General features: G+C 44.4%; 1 long non-coding RNA gene across 1 annotated transcript; it reads left to right on the top strand.

The window, feature by feature from the left end:
- The first annotated feature begins 9,944 nt into the window (after positions 1 to 9,944).
- Positions 9,945 to 10,455, top strand: LOC117555806. Its single transcript, XR_004570448.1, has 3 exons — positions 9,945 to 10,019; positions 10,153 to 10,291; positions 10,409 to 10,455. It is a non-coding gene; the product is annotated as an uncharacterized LOC117555806 (long non-coding RNA).
- The last annotated feature ends 232 nt before the right edge of the window (positions 10,456 to 10,687 follow it).

Genomic DNA, 10,687 nt, shown 5'->3' with positions numbered 1-10,687 from the left:
CAAGGGTTGCTGAATAACACGTTGTATTTATACATGGGATAATAGGGCTGCAACAAACGACTAATTTGATAATCGATTAATCTATTGATTAATTAAACGACAAATCGACTATTCAGACTATTACTGTATGCCTTGCACAATTTCTCAAACACTCTTATATAGCCATCAACTTTTAGATTTAGCTTGAGGTTGTTTTAGGCATGTGGAAACTAACAATGAAGACAATAAAGTAGGGCCGGGACTTTAACGCGTTAATTAAGATGAATTAATTACACAAAAATTAACGCGTTAAAAAAATTAACGCATTTTAATCAAACTTATTTTTGCACCGCGGAACGTTTCTCACTGGATGAGTTTCAGGCGTACCGATTATACTGGAGCACCAACTAACGTTCATGACTTCAGACAACAACAAACCACAGTGAACAACAGTGGGAAATGTTGTTTTAAAAAACGGACGGATAGAAGCGTCGATAAGAACACGGTTGTGTGCAAATTATGCAAAAAGGAATTCGCATATCACCGCAGCACATCAAGCCTCAAGTATCACCTCAATGCAAAACATATAGCAGCTAGCGTGGAAGCTAGCCTCTTTTATCGTGTTCACACCAAAAAGAGCCGGTACTAAAATTAGTTCACCCCACGAAAGTCCCTGCTCGAGAGCAGGGACTTTCGTACGGCTCTCTTGTGAGAAGAGAGCTATATGTCTGATTGGCTGGGCGGATTGCAAACCACGCCCCGTAAAACTCCCAAAAAGTTTTGTGAAGCTGCCATTGTCGCCATATCCTCGCGTTAGCATTATTAGCATTAGCCCAGCGCAGAAACGCAGAGAGACTAACTTATGGCAACACAAAATAAAACATGGGAGCGGTGGAGATGAGGAGGTGTCGGCGTTCTGGCGATTTACCCGGAAGGCTTCAGTAGAAGCTGCTGGGACTCCCAGCAGCTTCTACTGAAGCCAGTCCCCAACTCCGGGGACTTCCGGCCGGGGACTTTGGGCGGCAGTATACGCCGTGAAGTGGTTTGCGGCCTGCCAGTAAACCCAAAGCAGAAGAAGAAGAAGTGACGTCAGCGGCTTCATTTGCCTAATCCACCCCCAGGTTCAAAGAGTTCTCATGAACTAAGTTCTCATGAACCTTTGTGGGAAAAGTACTGCGGTGTGAATGCGCCTAATGGTATACTAAAATCCATGTGAAAAAAATTGCTTCTCACTGTTCTCAGGTCAAATATTTACATGTGATTAAAAATGAGATTAATTTCGATTAATTAATTACAAAGCCTCTAATTAATTAGATTAATTTAATTAATTTTAATCGAGTCCCGGCCCTACAATAAAGATTAATACTTGATTCAAAAATACATATATTATTAAAATAACAAATTGTTTACTAAATTAACATAGCTTTTTATTTAAATAAAATAAATAATATTTCACATCAAAAGAAATAACAATGTTTTAACAAATCGTATTAAATAATCTGATGACAGAACTGTAAACAGAATAGCTGAAACTTTAACAAAATAAATAACTCAGTTACCTCTAATCATTAACCCATGTTTGTATAATTGAGTTAACTCGGTGTGTTGCTGCTAGCATACATAACACCTGACGTGGAAACGTTACTCGTGGATGGGGCTACAGAGCTACTAGAAAGACGGTGGAACCCGGTGCATTCCTCCGTCTGAATGTGGTGCACTTTTGCTAAATGTTTAGATAAATTGCTCGTGTTACCGCCCTTACATGCTAAACACTCTTGGCAAGGAGCATTGTCCACCTCAAGACGGGTAACATTTAACCACACCTTGGAGCGCTACTCTCCGCCATGTGTTGCTGCTTGTAGCAGCCGCGTGTGTGTAAACTGCCCCGCCCCCTCGCACACAGACGGGGGAGAGAGATCTCGTCTGGATTGGAAAGGTCGAAAATACACCGACCATTCTTTCACACACACATACGGGTTTTGGGCCGAGGGCGACACCGTACTTCCGGTATCCGCCATTTCACGCGAGGTACAAGCAGAATATCATAGTCTATTGCCTTAATCAATATAGTCAATTCTAAAAATACCACATGTATGCATTGGCATGATAATATTATTATGACAAGTGGGGTATTTCCAGAAGATAGACGTAGATGCTGCCAAAATCGACCGAAGGCCACTTTCGAGGATCGTTTTTCCATACATCTGCAGGCAGTCTGTAAGGGCAATCCGACAACCCACACAGCTCTAGTTTACGCTGGTAACGACCTAGAGCACACCCCTCAAGTCCAGAGATGTAATCCGAAGACATGCAGCGATTTCTTCGGTCGTTAATTCAGGAAAAAAACCTAGTGCGCTCTGCCTTGCTACGTTAGCTAGCTGTTTATATTAGCATCTCCAGGATATTGGCACCTCCAGAAAAATGGCGTATTTACATATATATTAGGGCCGGGACTCGATTAAAAAAATTAATCTAATTAATTAGAGGCTTTGTAATTAATTAATCGAAATTAATCGCATTTTTAATCGCATATAAATATTTGACCTAAGAACAGTGAGAAGCAATTTTTTTCACATGGATTTTAGTATACCATTAGGCGCATTCACACTGCAGTACTTTTCCCACAAAGGTTCATGTGAACTTAGTTCATGTGAACTCTTTAGTTCGCATGAACTAAATACAGATCGCGTTCACACTGGAATAAATCCCTGAGGGAGGATTAGGCAAATGAAGCCGCTGACGTCACTTGTTCTTCTTCTGCTTTGGGTTTACTGGCAGGCCGCAAACCACTTCACGGCGTATACTGCCACCCGGAGTCCCCGGCCGGAAGTCCCCGGAGTTGGGGACTGGCCTTCCGAGTAAATCGCCAGAACGCCGACACCTCCTCATCTCCACCGCTCCCATGTTTTATTTTGTGTTGCCATAAATTAGTCTCTCTGCGTTTCTGCGCTGGGCTAATGCTAATGCTAATAATGCTAATGCGAGGATAATAAAATGGCGGCTTCACAAAACTTTTTGGGAGTTTTACGGGGCGTGGTTTGCAATCCGCCCAGCCAATCAGACATATAGCTATTTTCTCACAAGAGAGCCGTACGAAAGTCCCTGCTCTCTAGCAGCTCTCTGCTCTCTAGCAGGGACTTTCGTGGGGGTAAAAAGGTTCTCATTAATTAATTTTAGTACCGGCTCTTTTTGGTGTGAACGCGATAAAAGAGGCTAACGTCCACGCTAGCTTCCACGCTAGCTGCTATATGTTTTGCATTGAGGTGATACTTGAGGCTTGATGTGCTGCGGTGATATGCGAATTCCTTTTTGCATAATTTGCACACAACCGTGCTCTTATCGACGCTTCCATCCGTCCGTTTTTTAAAACAACATTTCCCACTGTTGTTCACTGTGGTTTGTTGTTGTCTGAAGTCATGAACGTTAGTTGGTGCTCCAGTATAATCGGTACGCCTGAAACTCATCCAGTGAGAAACGTTCCGCGGTGCAAAAATAAGTGCGATTAAAATGCGTTAATTTTTTTAACGCGTTAATTTTTGTGTAATTAATTAATCTTAATTAACGCGTTAAAGTCCCGGCCCTAATATATATATATGGCGCGCGTTGCATTGTGGGTAGCTCGTGACGTCACTGTGTGTGAAAGAATAGACGCATTTGTTTGTCTTTTTGCATGTTAGAAACGAGTTGGCGACACTAAGACTGCGAGATAATGTTTTTGTAGCAATAATACATGACCTTTCTCAACTCGCTACTCGGAGGGAAGTCGCTGTCATATGCCTTGTGAACACTCCGATAATGCCTCTCCACGTTACCTTTCTTTGGCAGAGCGACACTTGCTTTACAAATAAGGCAAATAACCTTTAATTGAATGTGACATCACAAACAAATATTCTTCCTCCCATTCTGTGTGGAAGTGGTTTGTCTTTAGCTTTTTGCTCGGTCCCGCACTCATTTTGTTGTTTGTCTCTTGTTAGTCTCTTTAACTTAATTTGAGTTTTCCCGGCACTTGACTGATTTTGTATCGCTTTGCATTCTGGGTTAACAGACTGGAAAGCGATAGGTCGCTTTTTCTGTCAATCAAGTAAACTCCTGAATTAAGTGGCAGGGAGGCCAAGGGAGGAGGGGAACAAAACCTGTTTTGTCTATTTTAACGGAACTGGATCTTTTTTTGTATGAATGACTCGCGATCTACCAGCAGTGCCCCCGCGGTCGACCGGTCAACCGCGGTCGACGTACTGGGCACCTCTGGTCTAGACAGACCGCCATTTATCTTAAGCACACTCTCAATGTTCACATACATCACCTTTATCTTGGCTGAGGCCGAACCTCTCCAGCACCTTCCACAGGTAACGGTGCTCAACCCGGTCGAAAGCCTTTTCCTGGTCCAATCAAACCAGACCAGTGTCGAAACCCAATGAACCAGAGACTTCCAAAATATCTCGAATTAGTGACACATTGTCAACAATTGACCTGCCGGGCACACAGTAGGTCTGGGTCTGGTCTACCACCTGGTCCATCACCTTCCTCAGCCTGGAGGACAGGGCCCTGGACAGCAGCTTGTAGTCGGTGCACAGCAGAGAGACGGGCCTCCAGTTCTTTATTTCCTCTAAGTCGCCTTTTTCGGAAGGAGTGTTAAAACAGCTCTTCTGCAGCTCAGAGGGAGGAAAGAGTCATTAAAACTTTCATTAAAAAGGTCCATTAAATCCTCTTTTAAAAAGTCCCAAAATGTCTTGTAGAACTCTGGGGGGAGGCCATCTATTCCAGGGGGCCCTGCATGCTCTTGAGTGCTTCACACAGTTCCTCCTCAGTCAGGGGCCTGTCCAGCTCGTTTAGAAACTGAACTCTGGCAGGACCTGAATTAGGAGCGTATACGTTGATAAAAACCAGATTAAAAAGCTCATAGTTGGCAAAAATAAATAAAAACCTTGCTTTTATGTTGGCAATAAAACATCACACAACACAAGGGAGTGGTCAGAGAACCCAACAGGCAATATAGCACACTTTTTAAAAACATTCAAATGGTGCTTAAAACAATAAAAACCTGTCTAGCCTAGCCATTGATAAAAGGTTCTCCCTCGTGTGGACCCATGTGTACTGTCTGTGATGTGTGTGATGCTCTCTCCAGATGTCTGATAGACTATGTATTGCTATTAACTGTGTCATGGCTCTTTTGGATGCAGCATGAGGTTCCCTATGGTTCCTATCTAGCTCGTCATCCTGTGTGCAGTTAAAATCTCCCCCTAAAAATAAAAACTCTTCTGGTTCACACTCACTTAAAACAGCGCTGAGCTCGTTTAAAACCTGAACTCTGGCAGGACCTGAATTAGGAGCGTATACGTTGATAAAAACCAGATTAAAAAGCTCATAGTTGGCTCTCACCACCAGCAGTCTGCCCTTTACTCTTTCTTCCACTGTGTGTGACTTGGGGATAAAACCTTTAGCAAACAAGACTGCCACTCCTGCACTGGTGCTGCTAAGAGCACTTAAAACCACCTCCCCATCCCACTCTCTCCTCCAGTCCGTCCCGTTTAAAGTGTCACTGTGCGTTTCTTGTAGCATTGCTACATTTACTTTTTTTTATTTTAAAAGCTCATAAATACAAGCCCTCTTCCCCACATCCCTAGCTCCATTGACATTTAAAGTGCACACTTTAAAATCACTCATTAAAAAGGATGTGAGGAGAGACACATCGCTTAAGAACAACAAGTATGTTAAAACCATCATCCTAACTGCCGTGCATGACCTTTTCTTCTTCATTTAAAATCTCTCGCTGTAACTTCCCTTTCAGGACCTTCAAGCGATAAGACTCCTGCTCAGTAAAAAGATGCATCTGAGCTTTCACTGACTGTAAAAACAAGCTTTTGTCAGTAAAAAACTCTTCTATTTTTACTCCTCTTTTGTTTTTTGTTTCTTTAAGAAAAGCTTTGATTTGCTGCACTTTAAAAAACGGACTTTTAAGTTGTGAGACGGTGAGAGGCTGGCTGGCCTCACAGTCCTCTTCCTCAATTTCTTCATCTTCTTCATCCTCCTCATCCTCCTCCATCAATTCTTCCTCACTTTCCTCCTCCTCTGCCTCCTTCACCTCCTCCACCGTTTCCTCCTCTCTCTCTCCCTCCTCACTCACTGCCACCCTCTTGGCCTGAGAGACTTTCTCTTTTTGTTTTCTTTTCTTTGTACAAGCTTGAGCTTCAATGTTCTCTTCACTTGCAGCGGATGCAGAGAGTTCTACCGTCTCCACTGCTTCATTCGGGACAACCTTTTTCCCCACATCAACCAAAAGGTCACTTTTTTCATTATTTTTCTCATTAGTCTTTTTTTCCCCAGAGTTTTCCTTGTCCTGCTTAGGGAGCTCTGAACCCTCAGCCTTCTTTGGAGGCTTTGGGGGACCCTCAGCCTTCTTTGGAGGCTTTGAGGGACCCTCAATCTTCGTTGGGGGCTTTGGGGGACTCTCAGCTTGCTTTGAGGGACTCTCACCCAGCTTCGGGGGCCCCTCAGTGGGGTTTCCTGCAGCAGGAGTGTCTTTTTGATTTTTTTCCTGTTTTGTATTTTTTTCCTCCTCCTGTTTTTTATTTTGTTCCTCCTCCCCCTGCTTTTTATTTTTATTTTTTCCGGACACGCTCTGCCCAAGTGCCCCTCCTCCCCGCATTTGAAGCACTTGACAGGCCCCGAATACAAACATTACATAATTAAAATCATCCAACTTTAGACTTAGCAACCAAATTAAGTTCCTCGTCTCTTTTGCTCAAATCATGAGGACACTTCTCCTGTGAGACACAACATGTTTTAGCAGTGGAGATCTGCAGCCCGAGGACAGCTTCCTGATGGAAGACACTATCTTGCCGTACTTATGGCACATTTCCACTGCAGCGGGGTAGCCCCGTTTAAGCGTCCCTACGCGTCCTCGCTCAGGCCTCGGGCTGCTTTCGCTGGCCGTCCGAGGCAGTGGCGCATTTTCCATTACAGTTTAGGACCTGGGGTAGCAACGCCGTGTAGGCGGGGCGATCGGCTTTTTTTTTTGTTCACATTTCGAGTTGTTCCGTCGAGCTCCCGCTGGATTTGATCATCCCCAATGAGATGTAGGAACGTCGTCACCCCTCCTCGGTCGACCACGGTTTGCTTTTTCTTTGACGTTGCCATTTTTGTAGCTCCTCCGTTTACAAAAATGCTGTGTATAAAAATGCTGCAAGCTTGCTTCTAGATATATATGCGACGCTCGGGATGATCTCGTGCGCGATCTTGTGACGATTCTCTCTGACCAATCAGCAGTCGAGAGTGTTGACGTCACTAGTTCAGCCCTGGCCCTGGCCTGATAGAACCACGATTTTATGGGGCCGGAAAAGAGGGAAAATGTACCCGCTAGCCGGTGCCACGCTATATGGAAAGGCCACCAAAAACTGGCCTGGCTGCTTGAGGACGATTAAGGACGCTTAAACGGGACTACCCGCTGCAGTGGAAATGCGCCATTAGACAGCTCTCTCACCAGGAAGTCATCCCGTATGAACGGCGGGATATTCGAAATCATAACCCTTGTAGCAGGGGTGGTTAGTGGAGACACGGATATGAAAGTTTCATTCACAACGATCCCGGTCTCCACCACCTTGTTCGCTTTCCCTTCCGTGTCCACAAATATCACCACCCCGCCGTTCATCCGAGCCGCAGATCTAATGCTGCCGTGCCCCACTAATGCCCCCACAGCCAGGCTGCACTCCTCCACCGAGCACGGTGTCATCGGAGACATTTTAAAACCATGTTTGCGGCTCAGCCGGGCATAGTCCATGCCGCAACTGCGTCACACACACCCAAACCACGAGAAAACACCAACAATCAAACGTTTAAACCAGGCATCCTCAAACTACGGACTCCGGTCCGGATCCGGACCGAACCACCACTGTCTCCGGACTCTGAGCAAATTATACTTTTCATATGTATGATCTCTCTGTATTATATGTGAGACATCGCCACAACGCATTCGCAACGAGTCAAAATTCTCCGCTATGTCCACTGCAAACAGCGCTCTGCATGTCTGACTGTTCCACTGTGTTCCACCTGTGTGTGTCAACGCTTTGGTCCAATCACATTCAGCATCCAGTCAGCGTTTTCCCCCCCAAACAATCTGCGAATCAGAGGCACAGTAGGGCGGGTCTTCGCGGAATGCGGGTGGGAAAAATGTGTGTCTCTTTCAACCTGTCTAAGTCAGAGCGAGAATTAAAACAAAAACAAAAAAAATTCAGAGCGAGAGTTAACAGCTCATCTAGTTCCATCTGTACTGTAGCTAGTAGCCTAGTTTCACCTACCGGGGTGGCAACTGACACCCTAAAAATAGGCCTTGCCACCCCAGCTGCCACCCCAGTTGGCAGCTTTGTTTTGAAAGAAAAGTTGTGGCTCATCGGACATTTATGAGAGAAAGTCTCTAATGTCCGAGTGCAAGTGAATGCAGCACAAGATGCACGTCATGTAACCCCTCCCCCGGTCCTGGCGCGAGCGTGGACATACGATTTGGCGGCGATTTCATTTTTAACTGGACGGCGCAAAACGAGAAGCATTCGGACCCAAGCACTGAAGGAATGAGGTATTTGCGGTCTACAATGACAGAGAAGAGACTGTCAGTTTGGCTGTACTCAGCATTGAATCAAAACGCACTAAAGCTGTTGATCTTAATACGTTTGTGAGGCGTTTCGCTGAACAAGATGGTAATCGCCGCATTCAGCTGTAATAGACATGTCAACTTGATGCTCTGCTCACGGATGAGCATACACAACTATTAAGATGATGACCTTACGTGTGTAAATATATTTTTTTCTTTGAGGGGGTCTGCCCCCAAAAAACAGTTTTAAGTCCTGAGAAAGTCAAATAAGACGGTGTTTAAAACTACACTGCCCAGCCAAAAAAAAGTAACCACTTTGATTTAACTAGGCCGGTAGGTAAGGACTTTCCACTGGATAATAACTGCAGTATAACATAATGCATGACTGAAGTGATGGAGACCATGTTGAAGGCAAACAAAAAGAGGAAATAACAGGTCAAATCAAGCAAATCCCCCTCTCAGATTCCACAGCAACCAGAAGAACATAAATACTGGCTGGTGATTTGATTCATCAGCTTTGTGATGGAATAAAAAATGCAGTGCATTTCCTTAGCTGTGGGTGAGTCCACTGACACCACTGACAATGCTCAGTTGCTGGTGTTTGTGAGTTTTTATGATGAGGCAAAGGGGGAGTTTGTTGAAGATGTGTTGGGCCTGACGAACCTCAGTGGACACACAAGGGGGCAAGACATTTATAAAGCAATAATGGGAATGCTGAATGAAAGAGGGTGCAGCTGCCTTTATTCATAACTGTGCAGCTCTTACACTGCGACTCTGAGGGGTCAAGCACAGAAACAATAACAATGAAAACTGCTGCATACAGATTATTTTTGTTTTTGCAACCTCGTGTTAAGAATCTTGTTGCAATTGTTTAAAAGTTTGAATGACCGTAATAAACGGACCTTTGTCTTATTGAAACATTTATTTTGGACCTTTAAGATTTGTATTTGAGTACCCCTGGTTTAAACCATATAAACAATACACAAAACATAAAACAATAAATATATTAGTAGAAAACGTGTGAAAAACCGACCGTTCCTCACACACTCACTCAGAGAGAGAGAGAGAGAGAGAGAGAGAGAGAGAGAGAGAGAGAGATAGAGAGAGAGAGATAGATAGAGAGAGAGAGAGAGAGAGAGAGAGAGAGAGAGAGAGAGAGAGAGCGAGAGAGAGAGAGCGGAGAGCACCATGAGTGTTAATCAATAAAGTGGTCCGCTGTACTGTAGGCCTATGCCGCGAGTGCATGTCAGCTTCTTACGTTACATTGCAGTAAATGATACCCCCCTGCCTGGATGACTGATAGGAGCCTGTACATTTCAAATAAAGTGTGCAGCTCCTCCCCTTAATAAAAAAAAAAAGGAAAAGGTCTCACATTTCCCCATTTCCTCTTTCCACCCACAACCTTCTCTTCCCGTTATCACGCACACTGCTTCTCTGCAAGAACAGCTTAAACAAGGTGGGTCCCTTCATGTTTTTGTAAATATCCCTGCTTCTAGCATGCAGCTGAAGTCATTCTGCCTCTTTAAATCTGCTTAGCTGTAGAGTAAAATCTGTTTTGATTCTCTCTCTCCTCCCACAACCTAAAACAGTGTTGCAATGGAGGGAACTGAGTCAACAACAAGAGAGAGATCAACAGCAAAGGATGGGAACAAGGCAGCAGACCAAGAGGTGCTGATGTCCAGCAAACCGCTGCATCGCTTCGTCCAAAGAGAGCCCAGAGATGTTGGGGTAACAAATCACACAATCCAGAGCCACAGAAACTAATGTTACATGTTTACACAATGAGCAGCTGCAAACTCTTACTCTACTGTAGGCACTTGAATCCATCCTTCTCCTCCTCCCCAGATTGCCATTCTGATCTTTGGCTGTGCCGAGGTCATGATGGGATTTACCGCTGTCCGGGGAGAGTGATGCGATTGCTTCTTTTGGAATCTATCACTTTCCTTCTGGCAGGGAACTCTGGTACATGACATGTGGCACACACATGCATTGTCTTCACAATTACCATGTACATTTTTTCAAATGTCTCCTTGGTTTCTAAAGTTAAAAGTTCACAATTTTTGGAAATATACTTATATATATCCTGCTTCTCATCCCAACTCACGACAAAATAAGGAACAAGAA

This window comes from Gymnodraco acuticeps, unplaced genomic scaffold, assembly GCF_902827175.1.
Source record: "Gymnodraco acuticeps unplaced genomic scaffold, fGymAcu1.1, whole genome shotgun sequence".
Taxonomy (NCBI): Eukaryota; Metazoa; Chordata; class Actinopteri; order Perciformes; family Bathydraconidae; genus Gymnodraco; species Gymnodraco acuticeps.
The sequence above is the reverse complement of the archived record's forward strand: the minus strand, read 5'-3'. Positions and strand labels throughout refer to the sequence as shown.